Source organism: Canis lupus, chromosome 31 (assembly GCF_048164855.1).
Source record: "Canis lupus baileyi chromosome 31, mCanLup2.hap1, whole genome shotgun sequence".
Classification (NCBI taxonomy): Eukaryota; Metazoa; Chordata; class Mammalia; order Carnivora; family Canidae; genus Canis; species Canis lupus.
Window position 1 is genome coordinate 29,763,101 of NC_132868.1, and position 23,992 is coordinate 29,787,092.

At 35.8% G+C, this 23,992-nt stretch overlaps 1 long non-coding RNA gene across 1 annotated transcript in view; it reads left to right on the plus strand.

Annotated features, from left to right (window-relative positions):
- LOC140622440 (uncharacterized) overlaps positions 1–23,992 on the plus strand; it is a 513,789-nt gene that overhangs the window by 350,062 nt on the left and 139,735 nt on the right. The window contains exons 4-5 of the long non-coding RNA XR_012022200.1: positions 1,228–1,309; positions 17,308–17,350. This is a non-coding gene — a long non-coding RNA (uncharacterized lncRNA). The remainder of the gene's footprint in view (positions 1–1,227; positions 1,310–17,307; positions 17,351–23,992) is intronic.

Sequence of the window (23,992 nt, forward strand, 5' to 3'; positions counted from 1 at the left end):
CTACCACCTATGTAAGGTTTATTAAAGTAAGCATTGGATAAAACGAAGGCCTCAAAATGAAGTTTAAAGAATAGATAAGTCACTGTATTTTCTCTCTTACCTTTGGTGGTGTGAGAGACTTCCCATGAATGTATCTTATTAGGTCTGATGTCCTATAAGTGCAGAAATGGTCGAAGAAAATTTTCTTGGACTCATCTTAAATAACTAGATGTTATAGGGTGACCTTAAAACTTTATTTAGGAATATCTTAAAGAGCAATGTCTGAGTGCTTTCTGAGATGAGCAGAAAACACCCGTAAGTCAGCATAATGAAGATCTATATGGTGTTAGTGCTGATGTTTGACCTGGAGATTGTAGGCGGTCCTAGGTTATTTAAGAGGTAAAGCCTCTGGATTTAACCTGTGGAATTTTGTTCAGGAGTGGAGATGAGGAAAAAAGCCTAAAAACTCCACATTCAAATTTACTAGGCACATAATCTTCTCAATCCATATCCTCATAAACCATTCAGACACATGTCCTAGACTCAAGATATTCCAAGGCATCCAGTGGTTGGCTAACATTTCACAAATACTGTTTGGATCATTGATTGAATCTAAGATATCTAGTCATTTCTGTTCACAAGAGGAAATCCATACAAGATGCACTGGCAATAATTAATGGGGCACATCTCAAGGTTCAGTATTTTCTGTGATTATTTTATTCCTTCACAACCTGGTATATAATCTTATAGTAACATTTATAACATTCTTATGTTCCTTCCCTGTATGTTCTTATTTACCACTAGCTAATAACATACATTTAAAAAACATTTTTATGAAGGTAGTACATGTACATACTTTCGAAGTCAGTAATGTATTTAGAGTTAACATGAAAAGTCATAGGCTTATGTTAAAAACCTAAGAGCAAGCTATTGTGACTTTTTTTTACCAATGAATCATTATCATTATTATAACATCTGGGTCACAGATTAGTAGGGTTTAGAGTAAATTAATGATTTAATATTTAGTTTTTTTTTTTTAATTTTTTTTTTTTATCAAAATAAGATCATTGGCGTACCCCAAGTCAACGATAGTGAGTTCTTTGTGCCTCTTTGTATTCTTTGGATGGCAGCTACCACCTATGTAGTTCCTTAAGTAGGCCGAAGTGGAAACATCTTTAAGTGACTGTCAAAATGAGTTGGAATAATCATTTGGACTTTTCAAAAACATTCTGGTTCTTTCTCTTCTAGATGCACGGGAGGAATGTCAGTTTCCGTGCTCCTTAGTATATACACGAAGACATGAGATTTGTTTTGATAATAAAAGGTGAAGGTAAGTGATAAATGTGAGTTTCAAGTGATAGTATTAAGAACTTGATTGAGCTTAACTTACAGAATTGTTTAAGTTAAAATGAACTTTATTAGAGAAACAGTGATTTTGAGATAACCAATCAGTATGGAGTAAACAGAAAAGATTCAATTATGAGTAAGAGAGAATAGACTTTTTATCTATTTTTTTAATCTGAGTATAGCAGACACATAATGCTGCATTAGTTTCAGATGAATTCATGCTGAATTCACCAACATGGTGATTCAACATTTCTACACATTATGCTATGTTCACCACAAGTGTAGCTGCTGTCTGTCATCATACAATGCTATCCCTATGCTGTGTCTTAGTTTCTTGTGACTTATTCATTCCATAACTAAAGGCTGTATCTCCCACTCCTATTCACTCATTTTGTACATCTCCCCACCTTCTTTCCCTGTTAGCCATCAGTTTGTTCTCCATATTTATGGGTCTGATTCTACTTTTTGTTTATTCATTTGTTTTGTTTTTTGGATCCCCCATGTAAGTGAAATCATATGGTATTTATCTTTCTCAGTTTGACTTATTTCACTTAGCATCATATTTTCTAGGTCCATCCAAGTTGTTGTAAATGGAAAAATCTAATCCTTCTTTATGGTTGCTTGATATTATAATATATGATATAATGCAATATAATTTAAAATAATATGTATGTATACGCATACACATATACACTCCACATCTTCCTTATCCATTCATCTATCCATGGACACTTAAGTTATTCTTATATCTTGGCTATTATAAATAGGGCTGTAAAAAATATAGGGATGCATATATCTTTTCAAACTAGTGCTTTTGTTTTCTTTGATCAAATAACCAGTAACGAAATTATTGGATCATATGGTATGTCTATTTTTAATTTTTTGAGGAACTTCCATATTGTTTTCCACAATGGCTACACCAATTTACATTCCCACCAATAGTACATAAGAGTTCTTTTTTTTTTTTTTTAACTTATCCTCTCCAGCACTTGTTTCTTGTCTTCTTGATTTTAACCATTCTAAGAGGTGTGAGGTAGTAATCTCGTTGTGGTTTGGATTTTCATTTCCCTAATGATTAGTGAGATTGAGCATCTTTTCAGGCAGCTGTTGGTCATCCGTATGTCCTCTTTGGAAAAATATCTGTTTTCCAGTTCTCTGCCCAGTTTTTAATCAGAATATTTGTTTTTTGGTGTTGACTTATATAATTCTTTATATATTCTGGTTATTAACCCTTTATTGACACATCATTTGCAAACAGACACAGCTGGTATTTATTGAACTCATAATCACAATTTGAAATGACAAGTGGGCTTTATGTTATTTTGTTTTTCTCAGAGACTTAAGCTATACTAAGCTCACAATAGCTTCTTCACAGCAGTGCTTATGAATCATGTACCTTTTAAGAATACTTAAAATCGTTGCTAATTACAGATGACCACTTCATTATTTATAATATTTATGTTATCCATCACTGATAAAAGCCTGGTCTCTCACTGTAATTCCTTATATTTATAGTTTGATTTTAAGAGGGTTTTTTTTCTTTGTGTGTGTGTGTGTGTGTGTGTCTTTTGTTGTAGTTCAGCTTCTTTTCACTAAAACGTATAAAGGAACACATCTCTTATTCAGGATTCTTCTTCAATTTTTATGGCCTTCTATCTTCAATAAGGAAACTATTTTCGGGATCCCTGGGTGGCGCAGTGGTTTGGTGCCTGCCTTTGGCCCAGGGCGCGATCCTGGAGACCCGGGATCGAATCCCACGTCGGGCTCCCGGTGCATGGAGCCTGCTTCTCCCTCTGCCTCTCTCTCTCTCTCTCTCTCTCTCTCTGTGACTATCATAAATAAATAAAAATTAAAAAAAAAAGAAAACTATTTTCAGTTCAACTTCAAGCAAAGGCAATTTCTATTATATCTTTTCCTTAAGCTCTCTCCTGATGATTCTTTACAAATAAATAATGTGTTGTCACACAATATATTCTTTTATAAAGAAATCTAGTGACATTCAATATACTTATTTTCAATTCCCATGATGGAATATTTAAGGAAAGATTTTCATAAGATACATTAACTTAACTGGATGTAGGTATGGGGGAAAAAAAACTCTTCATAATTCCAGGAATTTTCGAAATGACTTTTTGCTCAATATGTATTTATAATATTTGTTCTTCCCATGTTGATTTCATGTCCCTGATTAGACAAACTTAGAACTCTACAATCTATTTCCATCCAGTATATATACTACATACTATATATAGCATATCTATACTGTAACTATATCTCTGTATATATAGTCTGCTTCTCTGTAGCATATAAGAATTACATTTCTTTACTTTTCCAAGGCTGCTTGACAAAACTTCTTTTATAATTCTGCTGGACACTTTCCTTTTGTCTCCCTAACAACAAAGTTACAGACAGCTTGGAAGTTGGGGCACAGTTTTAGCTGTTCATTTTTATAACTTGATGTGGTTGTCAAGAAGCTAAGGGAAAGATCTTAGAGCAGAATTGTAAAATGCTTTTGGGAGTAATTAAAGACTGACCCTCTGTAACATGTTTTGTTGGATGGTTCTTAAGACCACCCCAGGTTTCATGATTCATAGGAGGACTCATAGTATCTAGTCAAACTTTTGTCTAAAATGTATGGTAGTGAAAGATACGAATCAAAATTAGTACAAAGAAAAGGCACATAGGTCAAAGTCCATTGCAAACTGGGCACAAGCTTCCAAGAGTCTTGTCATAATGGCGTTTCACAAGCTGGGCTTAATTCCCCCAGCAACAAGTTGTGACAACAAGTCTCGTGTCTTCTGCCAGAGAAGCTCATTAGAGATCAAATGCCAAGTGTTTACTGGGTCATGCAGCCACTTTGGCCTATCACAAACCAAAATTCCAGACTCCCAGCAGCGAAGTGAAGTCCCATTGTGAATCATATAATTTGTACAGTTTACACACTGAGGTACTCTTATCATTCACAGAACATTTCATATCAGCGTGGGTGCCTGTTTATCAGTCAAGTTCCCAGATGTAAGCTGAGAGCCAACCCTTGTGGCTGGCCTATATTTTTTCTGTACACACAGAAAAAATTTTCTGTACTTTTCCCTACTTGTAACTCCATTGATTTTTTTTCCTTTATATTTAAACCTATGTATTTGTCCTAAATTCTGATTATCACCATCAACATTTTTTAAAAATATTTTATTTATTTATTCATGAGCAACAGAGAGAGAGAGACAGAGACACAGGCCGAGGGAGAAGCTGGCTCCATTCAGGGTGCCTGACATGGGACTCGATCCGGGGTCTCCAGGATCACGCCCTGGGCTGAGGCGGCACTAAACCGCTGAGCCACCCGGGCTGCCCCATTTTTTTTTTTTTTTATTCCTAAATGATACCTTCTGGGTACAAGGTTTGTTTTCGGGTAACAAAAAAAGTGTTTTGGAATTAGTGGTGATGACTGCATGACTTTGGAAATATACTAAAAACTGCTGAGATCTGTACCTTAAGAGCATGCATTTTATGGTTTGTGAATTATCTTAAACATTTCCTAAAGAAACCATCGCTTTCAAATCTATTTGAAAAGTTTCCCGTTTTTTTGTTTTTTTTTAATTCATGAGAGACACACAGAGAGAGGCAGAGACACAGGCAGAGGGGGAAGCAGGTTCCCTGCGGGGAGCCTGATCTGGGACTCGATAGCAGGACCTGGAAATCACGACCTGAGCTGAAGGCAGATGCTCAACTTGAGCCACCCATGTGCGCCTGTTTGTTGGCTTTAACAGTGCTTTTCTTATAACAGTATCATTATACTTTAGTTCCCCTGGTTCCAGACTAAATGTTTTCTAGTCCAAAATGTTTCAGAGAGAGAAGTATTCATAAAACCTTGACAATCGTAGTATCTTATTTTTGGCTTCTTTTAGACTTCGCAAACAGTTTATTAACATTATTTAACTGAATCCCCTACAACCACTCTTTCTGTTTAGGAGGCAATTGCAAGACCAAAGCACTTAATACTCTTACCTATTAATGTAACAGTTTGTTCATAGAGCATGAATAGAAACTTGTCATTTAGAAAGGTCTTCAAAGTCTGATGTCAAGATAGGTCTCCAGCTTTGTGCAGATTTAGTGAATTTCTTTGAAAAAGCAGTTTAGAGTTCTCCCAGTTGGGTACAAGAACAGGTTAGCCAAGCTGCTGAAAATGACACAGCACACTCTGCCCGTCTGGCTATTGGCTGCTGCATAATAAACAACCCCAAAATTTATTGTCTTACAATAACACCCCTGTGATGACATCTCATATTTTTTGTAGGTCAGACATTTGGGAAGGGCTTGACTGGGTGATACCTCTGCTCCACATGGCAAAGAAGAATAAACTTGGTCTATTCAGCTGTCAGATGAACTGGTTTGGAAGGTCCCTGGCAGTTTCATTTAAAAGCCTGGTATCTTGGAGGGACTGGGTACAAATGAGCTCTTCTCTCTTTCTGTGTAGACGTCTCCATCACGGCAGTCAGACATTTTACACAGTGGCTTTAAGCTCCCAAAGAACAAAACAGAAGCTGTCAGGTCTCTTAATGGCTGGGCCAAGGGTCACCTAGTGTTATTTGGGTTAGTCTCTCTGTCAAAAGAGTCCCAGCCAGCCTACCTTCAAGAGAAAAGGATGGCCACTCTGCTGTAATGTGGAGTGTCAGAGAATATGTGGTCGTGTGAAAACAGTCACGATGATTCACACATGATTTTGTGACTTTGATTATGCTTACCTTAGGGATAGGATCTCAATGTTGCCTTCTAGATCCTTAGGTATTCAGCAGCAGCCTGAGACTTGAGAGCCTAGGACTTTTCTAGTATATCCTTGGTCAGTAGCAGGGCAAAACCACATAAACTGGCTAACAAATCCCCCTCCACAGTTGCTAAAATAAAGTTTTCAGATTCCGTACTGCTACCTTTCATGGTTTCCCCCAAACTGTCCTTTCAGGCATGCCAAACTGGAGGCGAAAATTTAGAGTGAACAATTCAGTAAATTTTTTCTTATACCTGGGTTAAAAATTAAGGATTTATCAAAGGTCAGGATCATATTGCATGAAGGAGCTACTCTCTCTGCTGTGTGTGAGGGACTCATTTAGCATATGACCTCTTTGCAGCCTTAGATTAGACGAAATAAAGGATGGATATATTTTATTTAAAAAATGTATTGTTTTTTAAAGATTTATTTATTTATTTATAGAGAACAAGAGCGAGAGAGCACAAGCAGGAGGGGCAGAGGGAGAAGGAGAATCTCAAGCAGACTCCATGCTGAGCATGGAGCCTGACACAGGGCTCCATCTCAGGACATGAGACCATGACCTGTGCTGAAACCGAGAGCTGGATGCTTAACTGACTTTGCTACCCATGCACTCCAAGGATGAATGTATTTTAAAGGCATGAGGAGAGTGAAGTACAGATTTAGAATCCATGGAAATGAGAATTTCAGGTTAAAAAGAAAAGAAATGAGTAGGAGGTAAGTTCTGTGGTATCCAGGACAAGGCATTTGTCTAGGAAATTGTTGTGAAAGAACAGTATCACAAAGAAAGGCAAATTTCATTTACTTTACGCTTTTAACTATGACATTCTCTGGCTGCGGTCTGAAGTAAAATACTATGACTTAGTTCAAATATTTACATTCTCCAACCTTTCATGCTTAGTAAATGGGGTATGATCTTTACTTATGCCCTATTTTAGGAGTTTTAAAGGCCTCAGAATCAGTGAATATCCTTGAGTTATTGAAGTAACTGGTTTTTTACTATAAAATGTTCTGTGTATCATTTAAATACTAACCAGTATTGACTTTTTAAAAAATATCTTATTTATTTATCTGAAAGAGAGAGAGAGAGAGAGAGAGCATTAGCTGAGGTGGGGGATGGAGAGATAGAGGGAGAGGGAGACGCAGACTCCCCACTAAGCAGGGAGCCTGACCCAGGGCTCGATCCCAGGACCCTGAGATCATGACCTAAGCCTAAAGCAGATGCTAAACCAACTGAGACACCCAGGTGCTGCCCCTGCCCCCCAGTATTGACATTTTCTATTATTTATTTACTATATATTGAGACTTTACTAGGTTCAAGGCCCTGTAAAATTAAGTTTACTGGAAATTGACAGTGACTATAACTTAGTCACATAAATCACTATCTTTGCTTTCTTTAACTTTCTATATTTATTGTAATTTTAGAATGGAACTGGGCTTTAAAAAACTCTTTGACCTTCTTCAAGAAGTTTCTTCTTCATTAGAGAGACCTAGCCTTCATGGCTGATACCTGGGACTGCGAAATATGCACTTGCCTAAGGGGCCAGAAATATTGTCACGTAGTGTCTGTTGGCATTTAAAAATAAACATTGTCATGTCCGAACAAGTGGAAAAAATAGCTCTCCCTGCTGTACTTCCAGCTCTCTTCTCTGTTTGCTGTCCAGAAACTCTGCCTGAGGTTGAAACGCTGAATGGTTCTCAGATACGTCTAAATGCATTCCTTACTGTGAAGCAGGATGGAAACTGGTTGTTTCTCATGGTCTGAATTTCCTTGCGGTGTTATTAACTTTTTCAACTTTTTCTCCCAAAGGCCATGACAGAAAGTAAGCAAAGAAATAAAGCCCATCCTTTGGCACACGGCATATTGAAGCCTTTAGTTTCCTCCTCTCCCACGATGACTCCCTGTGAATCTATGACAATACACTCTTCCTTGAAAAGTCTTCTTTGATGTTCCATCTGAGTTTTATTTCACTCAGGTTCTATTACAGTATTTTACTTCATGTTCCACGTGCCTCTATTAATGATATTTTTATCTCCTTTCTGTTATAAATTCTTGGAGGCCTCTGAGAGTTAGTATTTCATATCAATTTTTAGTAGTTGGTTAGCTAGAAAACAAAGATAGCTTTTTCCAAAGATCTTAACCATAAATTTGGGAAAAAAATGGTTTCTGAGCTATAGATATGGACACTTTAAAAAAATTAGAAACCCATTCACTACAAGTATTCTGTATGCACACACACTAAAATAAGATAAAAATAATGAACAAGTGTGAAAATTGTTCAAATCTCAAAGTATATGTGAAGTCTCACATTAATTGAATAGAATGATGGATAATTGGTACTATGAAAGATAAGGCTGAGGATATTAAATGTATGAAGACCCTATCAAATGTCTAGTCTCTCTTTTTTAATTTTTTTAAAAGATTTTATTTATTTATTAATGAGAGACACAGAGAGAGAGAGAGGCAGAGACACAGGCAGAGGGAGAAGCAGGCTCCACGCAGAAGCCCGATGTGGGACTCAATCCCAGAACTCCAGGATCATGCCCTGAGCCAAAGGCAGACTCTCAACTCTGAGCCACCCAGGTGTCCCATTTCTCTCTCTCTCTCTCTCTTTTAAGATTTTATTTATTTATTTGAGAGAGAGAGAACATGGGAAGGGGAAGTGGTAGAGGGAGAAGTAGACTCCCTGATAAGCAGTGAAGCCCAACGTGGGGCTCAATCCCAGGACCCTGGGATCATGACCTGAGCTGAAGACAGATGCTTAACTGACTGAGCCACCCAGGTGTACCAATGTCTTGTCTCATAGTCATGAGTTCTGGCCCCCACACAGCTGTATTTTTAGAATTAATTGTCAATCTTGAGAGGGTAAATATACACTACAATGTTGCTATACACAATGGTAGCTACAATATTGGAGATATGGACATATAAGAAATAGGGAAAACTTAAGTTTAAATAGTGAAAGTGCTGGAAGAGAGAAACAACAGTGCTCTCTGTCTGCACCTGCTCTCCCGACTTTCCTGAGCTACCCACAACTGCAACAGCCAAGTTCTGAGGAGTGTTGTGAAGCTCTAGTTCAATTTCAGGCATGTGTCAATATATAAGAAAGATCTAATTAAGGAATTAGTCAGGAGTGTGACCTTATGATTTCTGGAAAGTGGTGCAGCTCTTTATCAATGCAGATAATGTTGCTTACTGAGGAAGCCAATTTAGTACAAAACTAGAGGGACTGGAAATTAAAATAGTCTCCTAGGAGATGGAATTGGGCCAAAGTAAGAGTAGCTGTCTATATTCTAGAAATACAGACAGTTGAAAACTCATAGGTATCCTACAAACACAAGGATGAGAATGCCCAATATTCATTCATTGATTATTTTTAAATTTCTCCCTATGTTTATTGTCCCAGTCACTATGCTACCAAAACATAAAGGATAAAGTAATAAGACAAAAATGTGCCCTCTTCATTGAATGCTATATTCTCAAGGGAGACACAGACATTGAAAATATGGAGGTAAATTGTAACTTTAATATATGATATAAAACAAAAATAGGGACACCTGGGTGGATCATCGGTTGAGTGTCTGCCTTTGGTTCAGGGCCTGATCCCGGATTCCCGGGATTGAGTCCCACATCAGGCTCCCTGCATGGAGTCTGCTTTTCCCTCTGCCTATGTCTCTGCTTCTCTCTGTGTGTCTCTCATGAATAAATAAATAAAATCTTAAAAAACACAAATAGCAAAGTATCTGTAACCATGAAGGAAAAGGGTTTCTTTTTTGTTTTTGTTTCTGGGGTTTATTTGTTTGTTTGCTTTTTCATTTTACTATGGAATTGGGTAAGGGAAGGTGAACCAGGGAATGTTGCTAATGTTGCAAAATAGCATGGAACCATTGCCTTTCAGGTGACAACCCTAAGGCCTGGAGTGGTTTGCATCTGTTTCTAAGCCCCTTTTCTGAAGCTCTTGTTTTGCCAAGCCAGGCTTCCTGGGTGCTAGAGCATTGATTATCTCATCACTGCATGTATCTGCCACAGACTTAAGACTGAAGAGAATATCATACCATTGGTGAATGGTAAAAAAAAAAAAAAAAAAAAAAAAAAAATTCAGAAAATCTGATTTTCTCTTGGAAAAATCTTTTTCCAAATATAACACATGACTGCAGTAGAGTGAGTCTTTTCCACAAACTTGGAATAGCGAAGTTACTATTCTTTTCCCTAGCCTACTTCCTATATCCTTTATTTCTTTTTATTATGTCAGCAATACTCATTCCTAAATCTATCATTATCAACGATAAATGGCTTACTAATGATTCTTGGACATTTAGAAAATATTCAAATTTTGCTGTTAAAATACCACATGGACATTGTAGTCTTCTGCCAAGTTAGTTTTTGAGAAATTTTTAAGATCAACATAGCTGTTAAACTGTTTAAATAATCATCAACTCTCTATTAAATTAATCTAAGGTGCTAGTTGGAATAACACGCTGCCTTTGTTAATGATCTCTGCCTCTATTTAAATTGGTAAGGTAATAGGTTTGAGGCATTCTGTGAGGTGACATATACAGGTTAAAATTTTGAAGACTATGATATCAAAATACCTATATTTCTCCTTTAATACTTAAATTTTCAATGTCTCTGTTATTACAGACTATGTTTCCATCCTTCCCTTTGGTATGTGCGATTAACATTTCAGCTGAAGTGGAAATAGGAAATTGTGGCTAAATTGCTACTTGTTAAGTCACCTTCCATCACAGAGTGTGTATCGTAAAACTCTCTGTGTGCTCAATCATCTCTAGGAACAGAATCGCTTTATGTTTTTCATTCATTTTCCTTCAGAATTTTGCTTTGATTCATCTTAAGGTGACTGAATGCTGGTTTCAAAGCTGTCTCAAGCATCTCATGTCACTGAGGTATAGAAATAAAATATACACTTTCATGTTATCTTACAATGCAACATACGGATTTTTAAAGTCCCAGTACTTCTGTGATATATCTGCTGTTTATGTCAGATTCAGACATCTCTAAAACCCGCAAATAAACATAGCTTGATTTCCAAGTTATGGAAACCATTTGAAATTTGCTTTCAGGCTCTCATGCTTGAAAGGTAGTTGCTGTGTTTTAAAACTTTATTACTAAAATATGCATCCTGAAAAAAGCTATTCTACTACTAGTCAGAATGATTCTGCTGTGATTAAATAGTTGTTTCCTAGTTGATCCTTTACACAGACACTCCCTGAAATGGGTGGCAAGTGCTTCCATTTGCTCAAATCTATCAGCCTGGCTCTACGTTTCTTACTTCACCTCATTTGCTAGGCGACTTTAGGCAAGTTCATTAACCTCCCTGGACCTCAATTACTTCATTTATATGGGGAGGGATTCAGATTTGAAGTCCTCTCCATTCTAGCCCAATACTGATGTTCTGTGATGAATTGTGGCCTTTTGGTTAATAGTGAACCTGTTTCAGTACTCTGATTCTAAACAATTACTTTACTAAAGTTAATTTGAATACAATGATCACATCCTGACTGTATGTTGTCTTTGGCCATGCTATTTTAAGCATAGTTTCATAGCATCTTGGTAAATTATAAATTAAGGATCTTAGCAAACTATGTTAGCTCATTAACTAAGGTAATATTTCAATATTCTGAACACCTAAAATGGATTTTTTTTCCAATCTAAATAATTGGCATGCTTATATAAAACTACTCTGCTCACAGAAGTAATGGGAGATTTGGGGGGATTTCATTCATTCACCTGCCTCTACTCCAGAGACTGAACAATTGAGCAGTGCATTAAGGAGCTAAGTGAGAATTAAAATACCCCGAGCACTGCATTGCTCGTAAAACTGTATTTAAGACTTCGGCTTGGACCTGAAGCTCATGCTTTCTTCCCTTGAATGTGAACATTAGGACCTGCCAATAAAGAAAAATTGGGTCTTGGGGCTTACCGGCCACAAAGAGAATAATAGCTTGTAATGACATTGTGGAAGAGTCCTGTTCCAGTGAAGGCACAGTGAGGCAAGAGTAGAATGTGTGTGTGTGTGTGAGTGTGTGTGTGTGTGGGGGGGCACATGTGTGCGTGAGAGAGAAAATGCTTGAAGGTCTAAAGGGACAAGTGGCTGTCGCCATGATAAAATTCCCACACTCCGTTGGCATTGTGTCAGCATGTCTCATAGACACAAAACAGACACATATCGCTGCATTTGTCACAGCCACTAAGCAAGCCCCTCCACTTTACCTGTAGATGCTTTCTAACCCTTTAGAAAGAGAATGGCAGTCTCAGTGTGAAACACAACCTAGGAGTCTGTACAATTCGAGGACATGTGGAAAACTCATGTGAAAACAGATATAGCCAAATAGAGTGTTTTACTTTTTTGGGGTGGCAGTCTATATAAAAAATAGAAAAGAATATATTTTGCATGTATTTTCATGTCTACATTTGCATGTATTTTCAGATTTAGGATTTCAAGACTACCTCTAACTCTAGTTTTTCTTCTGATAGGCATCAGAGAGGAGTGGGTTGGACCATCCTGAGCACTTTGCGGCTTGATAAATGGCATCCTTGGATGTGCCCTTGCCTTTGACACCACTTGTCCCCACCCTGTGCACCAACAAAGGGGTTAGTTGGAAGGCTTACAATCTCTGACCAAGGTTGTGGATAGATCAATATGAGGTAGGCATAGGCTGACCCAGTGTCTCAGTGATTTAACTGTTTTGTTGTCCAATCTGCTGAACAAGCCTGGTAACAAGTACTGTCAGGTTCCTTTGAAGAGAACAGTAGTTGCCTCAAGCCATAGGGCTCACTGGTAAGAGAGGCCAACCTCGTGTTTTACTAGGCTAAGAGGCTCCCCTTAAACAATATGAGGTTGGCGAAGCACACTGGGAGACCTATTACAAGTTGAAGCTACATTTTCATAAAATCTTTTGACTATGCAAAGAGTGACTTTATAGAATGGTCAGGATAAATGCATTTAGATTGAATTATAGTTCTCAATGAACAATGTTGCAGCAAACCTGCCTTAGAGCAATGCCTGAGCAAGTATTTATTTATAAGTGAAGTGGTTTATGTATTTAATAATAGTTTCTAACATATTTATATATTGTATTTATATTTAATTACATGTATTATTTATATTGCATGCATTAAATAGATTTAATAAAATATCTTGAAATGCTGATTAAATTAAGCGATGTATTAATCTTAACAGTGGTTAACCTACATTGCTATGTTAGCTTGCTGGAATTTGAGAAGAGAATTATTATTCTCATAGAATGGAATTGACTAAGGTGACCATTAAGAACAACAGCAATAGGTACAAAGAGGAAGAGTAAACAGAAATATCCATGTTTATACTAGACAGAAAAATTGTATGGTTTTAGTATTTCCTCCTATTTTGGAAACTATCTTAAGTCACTCCATCTTAATAAAAATTAAGAATGCTTGAAATAAAGGAACTACAATAAGACGAAGCTAATGTTCTCAGGGAACTAAAAGAGGGCCTTAGGAAAAGCCTTGCTTTTAAGCATTAAGATTGTATTTTTCAGGAATAGCTTAGAATAGCTTGAATGAAAGAATTGAGACTCAAACTGGCAGGTCCATTAATTTCTGTTTTCATTATCCTTGCCTAGGTTATACTTTAGTAACATGAGCTAAGACACTGAAGGTATGGTTTATCAAACTTTCAGAAGTTTCACTTGTATGGGAAATAAATTTAGGAAATGCGTCTATATGTATATTTTTCTTTTAACATATTTTTTTCAGGGCAGCCCCATGGCTCAGAGGTTTAGCTCTGCCTTCAGCCCAGGGCGGGATCCTGGAGACACGGGATCGAGTCCCACATTAGGCTCCCTGCATGGAGCCTGCTCCTCCCTCTGCCTGTGTCTCTGCCTCTCTCTCTCTCTCTCTCTCTGTGTCTCATGAATAAATAAATAAAATAAATAAAATAAAATAAAATAAAATAAAACATTTTTTCTTTTTAATCAAAAATTAAAACAATATAACTAGAGTGTATAAAATGACTATTTTTGGTAAACACTGAAAAATACACAAGATGAAGGAATAGTTAATAAAAACTAAGATAATCTGATTATAGGAATGTTTAAGACTTTTTATGATTTTCATTTTAGAGATAAAGTTATCTTTTCAGAAGAGTGCTATTCTCAGGAAAAAATGTACTGATAATCTAAGGCCCTATTATAATGTGAATTAAAGTAAGACATATATGCAAGTAGATATTTTATATAAGTTATAGGATCACAAAATGAGGTGAAATCTCAGATATCACAGTGACTTTTTTTATCAAATCCTCTTCTAAAAACTCTTCAAGTTTTTATTTAAATTCCAGTTAGTTAATATACAGTGTAATATTTGTTCCAGGTGTAAAATTTAGTGATTCATCATTTACATACAACACCCAGGGCTCATCTCAACAAATGCACTCCTTAACCCATCAGCCATTTGACCCAGGCCCCCACTGCCCACCCCGCCACACTTCCCCTCCAGCAACCCTTGTTTTTTTCAATGTAGTTAAGAGTCTGCTTCCTGGTTTGTCTCTCTCTCTCCTTCTCTTAACCACATCTTCATTTGTTTTGTTTCTTAATTTTCATATGAGTGAAATCATATGGTATTTGTCTTTTTCTGACTGACTTTTTTGCTTAGCATAATAATCCCAAACCCCATCCATGTCTTTGAAATGGCAAGAGTTCATTCTTTATTTATGGCTGTGTGATATTCATATATATATACACACATATATATATACACACACACACATTGGAATTTATATATATATATATATATATATATATATATATATATATAAAATCTCTTTTTTATCAATTCATTGGTCAATGGGCATTTGGGTTCTTTCATAATTTGGCTATTGCTAATAATGCTGTTATAACCATTGGGATGCATGTATCCCTTCAAAACTGTATTTTTGTATCTTTTGGGTAAATAGTAGCACAATTGCAAGATCCTAGGGTAGTTCTATTTTTAACTTTTTGAGGAACCTTCATACTGTTTTCCAGAGTGGTTGCACTAATTTACATTTCCATCAACAGTTGTAAGAAGGTTCCCCTTTCTCTGCATTCTCTCCAATGTTTTGTTTCTTGTATTGCTGATTTTAGCCATTCTGACTATGAGGTAGTATCTAATTGTGGTTTTAGACTTGCATTTTCCTGATGGTGAAGGATGTTGAGCATATTTTCATGCACCTGTTGGCCATCTGATGTCTTCTTTGGAAAAATATCTGTTCATGTCTTCTGCCCATTTTTTAACAGGACTATTTGTTTTTTGGGTGTTGTGTTTGATAAGTTCCTTATATTTTGGATAATCCTTTATGAGATATATCTTTTGCAAGTATCTTCTCCCATTCCATAGGTTACCTTTTAGTTTTGTTTGTTTCCTTCATTGTACAGAAATTTTTATCTAGATGAAGTTCCAATAGTTTATTTCTACTTTTATTTCTCTTGCCTCGGGAGACATATCTAGTAAGAAGTTGCTATGGCCAATGTCAAAGAGGTTATTGCCTGTGTTCTCTAGGATTTTGATGGATTCCTGTCACACATTTAGGTCTTTCATCCATTTAGAATTAATTAATTTATAGATTTATTTTACTTATTTGAGAGAGAGAGAGAGAGAGGAGAGGGGCAAAGGGAGAGGAAGGGAGAAAATCCTCAAGCAGACTCCCTCCTGAGAGTGAGGCCCAACATGAGGCTTGATCACAGGACCTCAAGATCATGAATTGAGCCAAAACCAAGAATTGGCTGATCAACTGACTGAGCCATGCAAGTGCACCCACCACTTTTTTTCAAGTGCCTCTTTTTTTAAATTTATTTTTATGTATTGTGTATGATGTAAGAATGTGGTCTGGTTTCATTCTTTTGAATGTTGCTGTCCAGGATTTTCAAGACCATTTTTTGAATAGACTGTCTTTTTTTCATTGGATACTTTTTCCTTCTTTGTCAAGTATCAGTTGACCATATGGTTATGGGTTCATTTCTGGGTTTTCTATTCTGTTCCATTGATCTATGTGTTCGATTTTGTGCCAGTACCATACTTTCTTGATCATTGTAGCTTTGTAATGTAACTTATTGTCTGTCTCCAGTTTTGCTTTTCTTTTTCAAGATTGCTTTGGCTATTCAGGGTCTTTTGTGATTCCATGCAAATGAAAAATGCTGGTGGTATTTTTATAGGGATTGCATTAAATCTATAGATTCCTTTGGGTAGCATAGACAATTTAATAATATCTGTTATTCCAATCCATAAGCATGAATGTTTCTCCATTTCTTTGTGTCCTCTTCAATCTCTTATATCAATGTTTTATAGTTTTCAGAATACAGATATTTTACCTCTTTGGTTAGATTTATTCATTGATTACTTATGGGTTTTGGTGCCATTAAAATGGGATCAATTCCTTGATTTTTCTGTCTTTTGCTTCATTTTTGGTGCATAGAAATGCATAGAATTCTGTATGTTGATTTTGTATCCTATGATTTTAATGAATTCATATATCAATTCTACAGATATTTGGTGGAATCTTTTGAGTTTTCTATCTCAAGTCTATTTCTAATTATTCCTGGGAAAGAAGATTTGCTATTCAGATAATAATAAACTACTCTGTGTTTGAATACTGTTTTTGAGAAGGTTCCTAAGTTTTATGCTAAGTATTTTATGCTTGCAATATAATGTTGAAAGAGTAAAATTCCAATATAATATATTTACTATATTTGAGTTCAGATAGTGTTTTGAAATATGTAATTACAATCTAAAGAAAGGAAAGTTTTCTCATGAAAAGAGAACCAGAAATATGAAGGCTGGGTAAAAGATATATTAATACCAATTGACATCAATGGGAGAGAAAGAAAAGCAGAGGGCTGGCTCTTTCAAGGTTTTAATCTTGAAAAACATAATATTGTTGATACTTCCTTGGAAAACAAATCACATTAGGGTTATCTCAAAGGAATATCTACTCAGAATTAATTCAGGTGGGACTAATTCATGCCATTCCCCATATTACAATGTAAAATTTTGATGTAATATAAAATTTTGATAATAAAAGTGTTGGTACAATGCTGTATCCAGGGTCAGGAAAGGTATCCTTAAAAAGGAAATAGGTGGAAATATGGGTGTTATAAAAGGAAGCACAGGATGAAGGTTTCACTGTTGTTTTGTTGATATTACTTAATAAATACAATCGAACCATGTGCATTTTGAATTTTCTCAGGTGCTTCAAAGACTCTTCACAGACCCAGTATAAATAAGTCAAGGTCAGTACATTTATATTGTTTTGCCTCTTTTACTGATTTGAGTTACTGGAAACATATGCAGGGAAAAGACAACCTCTATTTCCTTAGCTGGGCTTCATGGTGCAGTGATTATAATAGCTTATACTCGTAATCAACCCACTTTCTCTATTCCTTATGGCAGGAATGCTAGGCCATTCAGAAAAGGGAAAAACGAGGGGGTATTAAAAATTAAGGTTAGGGGAACCTGGGTGGCTCAGTTGGTTAAGTGCCTTCAGCTCAGGTCATGATCTCAGGGTCCTGGGATAGAGTTCTGCATCAGGATCCCTGCTCAGTGGGGAGCCTGCTTCACTCTCTCCCTCTGCCATTCCCCCTGCTTGTGCACTCACTCTCTCTTTCTCTCTCTCTCTCAAATCAATAAATAAAATCTTAAAAAATTTAATAAATCCTGTTAAATTGATCCCCCTACATTAGTTTCAAATGGTTTGTAGTCTAACATGTTACCTTAAAGATATTAACTATAAGGTCACATCTTAAGCTTGGATGACATCTATGGTGATGCACCAAGTGACTCTAATTATGGCTTGAACAATTAAAATAACAAATTTATTACCTCTAAAGTAGGCATATTATTAAAAATAGGGCTCTGAATATTAGGAAATTCTTCTTTATTAACATAAAGTTCAATCCTATCTTACTGTAGCTTTTATCATTGGTCCTAATTTCAATCCTTATGACCAAGCACAACAAATCCAATTTCTCTGAAGACAGCTATCTCATTACTCTGTATTTATCCACCTGATTATGGGCCTCTAATTCCTTCAAGGAATCATTTCTAATGAAACAATAGGGTTTCTATTTTTCTCACTATCCTACCTACTACCATCTAACAAATGTCATTCGATCAACATAGGGTATTTTGAAGAGCTAGCATGTCTGCTATTGTGTGTGTGGGTGTATATATATAAATATATATTGATATTTTGATTTATAATAAATACATATATATTTTGGTCTCATTCATGGTTTCTGCCTCATACCACATATAACCCTTGGAATTTCCTGAGCGTAAGACCAAATTTTGTCATAAAAATTTCTCTGTCCTCAATTCCTGAAGCCACTTTATAAAGGTGCAATAGGGTTCTTATAATTCCTAACATGCCCCTTTTCACCACTACTGAGTTTATGTCAATAAGGTGACTTTTTGAAAGCATCCAGGGATGAAACTACTTGTCAGGAGAATCAACCATGAATAGGCAGTTGGAACTTTCCACCCCAAATCCTACCCTGACTCCCAGGGAGGGCAGAGCTTGAGGTTGAATTAATTACCAATGGCCAATAATTTAATCCATTATGCTTGTGAAATGGAGATTCAAGAAAAAAAAAAAAAAGTCCCAAAAGGCTGGAGTTCAAAAAGCTTCTGGGTTGGTGAGCACATCCACATTCCTGGATGGTAAGGGATCCCAATTCAATAGGAAGAGAAGCTTCTGCACTTGGGAGCCTCCCAGACACTGCTTATGTATCTCTTCATCTTGCTGTTCATCTGTATCCTTTTAACAAATTGATGAACAAAAGTAACTATTTCCTTGAATTCTGTGAGCCACTCTAGCAAATTGATCAAACCTGAGGAGGGGATCTTGGGAAACTGATTTGTAAAAGAAGCATAGAGAGGCACTTGGGTGGTTCAGTCAGCTAAGCAGCCAACTCTTGGTTTCGGCTTAGGTGATGATCCCAGGGTCCTGGGATTGAGCCCCACATCGAGCTCCATGCTCAGCACACAGTTAGCTTGAGATTCTCTCTCTCCTTCTGTCCATCCCCTTGTTTGCACTCCTTCTTTGGAAGAAATAAATAAATCTTGAAGAAGAAGAAGAAGAAGAAGAAGAAGAAGAAGAAGAAGAAGGAGGAGGAGGAGGAGGAGGAGGAGGAGGAGGAGGAGGAGGAGGAGAAGGAGGAGGAGGAGGAGGAGGAGGAGGGGGAGGAGGAGGAGGAGAAAAAGAAGCACAGATGACAGCCTAGACTTGTGATTGGCAACTAAAGTGGGATGGGGGCAGTGGAGCTGAGCCCTTACCTTTTGGAATCAGGTTCCATCCCCAGATAGAGAGTATCAGAATTGAGTTAAATTATAGGACACCCCACTGGTCACGGCGAACTGCTTGGTTCTGTGGGAATCCGACCCCCTCTCCCCTCTATCCCCCCACATTAGAATTGGGAAAGGAAAGCTATATATATAAAAAAATATGTGTAGTATTGCTAAGTTAATTTGTATATTGGGACTCACAAAATGTAGGCTGCCCCCGTGACCCAGCCCACATCACAAATCTAAACCTAAGTCAGCTTGCATTTGGAAAACAACTGTAAGAAATCTTATATGGGCCAGTCACAATTCTCCAACTCAGCTTTAGTTGGTTTACCTTACTTACCTTAGAAAACAGTTCCTGCTGCCTTGTAAGAAAATCTCTAATCTCCTTGCCAATCATACACCGTATTCACATTGCCTTTTCTGACACTCTGTAAAGGTCATGTTTGCCCCCCAAACTTTGGGAACAGCATTCTACTGCTTGAAGGGCACTCTTCTCTCCCAAACCATTGGGGCTTTCCTTTGAATACAGAACATCAAACTCAATACTAAATTGTTTTAGTTTTTTCTTCTGACATTATAATATTATAGGTCATATTTTTTAATGTTGTCTATTTTTTATTGCTCTATTTCATTTTGTGAGGGGGTTTTGGAGAAGATGATTGAGCAGATTATCTTTTCATCAACCACATACTGTAGTTGATACATATTTATATTATTTAGGCTCCTTTTTTCCTTATAATTCTTCCTATCTTCTCTTGTTTTAAAAGGTGTGTATATTTTTCCTTAATAATTCTACAAAATCATATTATCTTTCCAACTGGACCAACAAACTTTTTAGACAGACTCTATTATATTCCTTCATTCCTTGATCTATATTGTTTGAGTCTCTAAAGCTCACTCCAACCCTAGCTTTCTCTCTCTGAAAATATGTAGTAATTCCATGGTCTGTATTACATTAGGAAAATAGTAAATCAACAGGGCCTTACTCCTTGAGTAAACTTTATTCTGAGTTGATATGACTAATAATTATAAATACAAAACTAAAGGGAACTTTATTACTCCCTTCTGAGATAGAAGCATCCTCTAGCCACATTATTAAAACAGTTGATTTATCCAATCAGTATATAAAAATACTAATCTAAAATTCCAATTCCTTCTTACATCATTTATAAAAATTTCTCTATGAGAATATTTGGAATAAAAGTAACCATTATAATTAATAATAATTTCTATTGACACATGATATCTTTGACTTCAGTAGCAAAGTCAGTTGTCCAAACACTCAGCTTTTGTCCTATATTAGTGATAACAAATCTTTTAGGTGTACCTCAGTCGATTAAGCACCTGGCTCGTGATTTCAGCTCAAGTCATGATCCCAGGGTCATGAGAAGTAGCCCCGCATTGGGCTCCATCCTGGATATGGAATCTGCTTAGGTTTCTCTCTCTCTCTCTCTCTCTCTCTCTCCCTCTCTCCCTCTGCCACTCCCCCTTCAACCCCTACTCATGCTCTCTCTCTCCAAAAAAATAATAATACAAACCTTTTGATAGATATTTTACTTTCATCCTTTTCATTTTAGTATTTTCCACATACAGCTTGCAAAACACTTAACTGCAACATAGCACTTGTAAATAAAATTATCTGGAAACCAAGTATTTGGCAAAATGTATAAATTCAAAGATAAAAAAATAAAATTTTATTAGTAAGTCAAATTTGGTAGAATAACAGTTTTAAAGTTTTATAAGTTGGATTCCAAACATTTTATCTCCAGTCTCTCATATTTAGATCTGAAGATGAAAGAAAAACAATTTTGATGATATTGATTCACATTGGAAAACCAATATACGAATGTAGCATACATTATTATTCTAAATAACCACCTGATACGGGTTTTTATGGCAAGCATTCCTGTCCTCACCCTTTTTTTTGTTTGTTTGTTTTAATTTTTTTATTTATTTATGATAGTCACAGAGAGAGAGAGAGAGAGAGAGAGAGAGGCAGAGACATAGGCAGAGGGAGAAGCAGGCTCCATGCACCGGGAGCCCGACGTGGGATTCGATCCTGGGTCTCCAGGATCGCGCCTTGGGCCAAAGGCAGGCGCCAAACCGCTGCGCCACCCAGGGATCCCTGTCCTCACCCTTTGTACCATTTAAGCTTCCTTGAAACATTCAATAAGTTCCCTTATGAATATGACTGAATACAAGCATCGATAGTCAAAATGAAGAGACATTGAATACCATGTTTTTAAAGAAAACCTAAAATAAACTCCAGTTTCTGGTATTATGGAGGAGCATGGATCAATTCTTCACTACAAACAGCTAATATCCTGGAATTTTTTTTTAAATGGAAATGATTGGATGAGTAAGGAACAAAGTAAGGAGTTTTCATTTTTAAAATCTAGGTAGATAGAGAAGTAGAGCTCTACAGTTGACATTGAAAATTGAGGACATTTGCCAAACTGAACTTAAACTTCACATTCATAGCTTCACAGGAATTAAGAGCCCAGAAGGAAAAAATTCCATGTAGTTCAGGGAGTCTAGTTGGAGAGTCTTCCTTCAAAATACATCGTATGCAAAAGTCTATATCTTCAGTTGAAAGTTAAATAAGAACATTGAGCCAGGGGACTTAAAGGATTCCAAATACATTGATTAGTGGGGAGACCATGACAACAGAGTCACCACTGATGAATGGTAAACACAGATGGTCCCTCCCTTGGGTTTATAGCCTGAAATCATCTAATCTGACTGATTCCAAAACTAAAAATATGATAATTTAATTTAGAGCTATGGCAGCCACTACCAGTTTGTTCCATTTTGTTATAAAAATTTCTTCCAGACAGTAGAGTGCAATGTTTAATTGCTTACAGGGACTCTCAAGTGGGCTTGCCTGGATTAGAATTCTGGTTGTATTTTCCTACTACCTATGTGATTTAGGTAAAGTTATTTAATCTCCTTTTTGCTTTGTCTCCATTATTTGTAAAACAAGAATTCAGTGAATTATTATTTGAAAAATGCTTAGAATATTGCTTGACACATAGTACCTACTATTTAAATGCTATTTCAAAATATAAGTACGTTTATATTACAAATAATACATGCCATCATGGAATGTACAATATTATAATCAGAAAAAAAATTGATGACAGAAACTTGAATTCTGAACCAATTGGCCTGACAAATTAGATTTTTTAAATTGAGCACAAAAATTTATGTGACTAACACAACATCTTTTATCAAATCAACTATTTGAAATGTCTACCTGAGAATATTTCAAGGTCTTAAACTTCACTATTGAGTAAGGCGCTTATACCATTTGTATTAATCTAGATGTTTACATTTAGTTAACAAACTAACACCAGAAATAATCCATTTAAATAGTTTTATGAAAGGTAAAAAAATGAGCCCACAGAAATTATTAAAAAGCAATTAAAATGTTATACCAATGAAGAAAAAAATAAAATGTTGTTCTGTCAAAATCTTTATTGAATCAGCAGTGAAACAAAAGTATATACATCCATAATGATAGTGTAATTAGCAATTTAAATATTGAATTTACTACTATCAAGAATTAATTAATGAGTTTAGCCCAGAAGCAATAATAGAAGACTTTATAAAGTTGTGGAATAGAAAATTCAAATAACTTAGATTCTTTTGGAAGACCATATGTTTGCATTTTAATGTCTCTTGAAAATTACACTAGAATGATTTTTGCATCTATATACAGAAAATTAGGATCTGAATAATGGTATGAATTAATTAGAATACATTGTTACACGATTAAACTTAAAGAAACTTATTTCAAAGTCAGCTTTAAGAATAATCCTTGATGAGTGTTTAGTTAATATTATTACAAATACATTGTAACAATCAGCTTTTAAGAGTTGAAAGACAACATTCTATGGACAAACACATCCCTTTAAAAAGAGAGACACTTAATGTTGCTTTTTTATTTTTTTATTATTTTATTTTATTTTATTTTTGTTGCTTTTTAAAATCGTATGATTCACCAGGTTACTATTTACAAATTAAACATGTGGCAACATATGAGAAGCTAAATTTATATCATACTGATTAAACAAATAAGCCTCTCAGTTCTTTTTTATAATTTTTAAAAAAAGATTTTATTTATTCATGAGAAACACACAGAGAGAGGCAAAGACATAGGCAGAAGAAGATTGGTTACAACTGTAACAAAATACCATAAAGTTGCTCATAATATACTTGGCTTCCTTAAAGTTTTTTTTTCAAATTCAGATTACAATGTGAAACTGCTGATAATTTTAAAAAGTGTAAATCATAGATTGTTGTAAATTCTTGTTTCTAATAAATAAATGGACTTCTGATTGTATTGAAACTGTTTTGATATCATTGACAGGAATTCTGATCATTTTCTGCTTTAATAGCAAAATGTAAGAATTGGAAAATGCAAATATTATTTGCAATTAAATTTTGAAAAGAATACATTTATACTCCATGATAGATAATTCACAGGAAATGTAATATTCTCATAAATACTGACATAGTGGCATATCTGTTTGCTGACAGATTAGCCCTCAGATAGAAAAAAATAAGTGATTCTATTGTAAGTT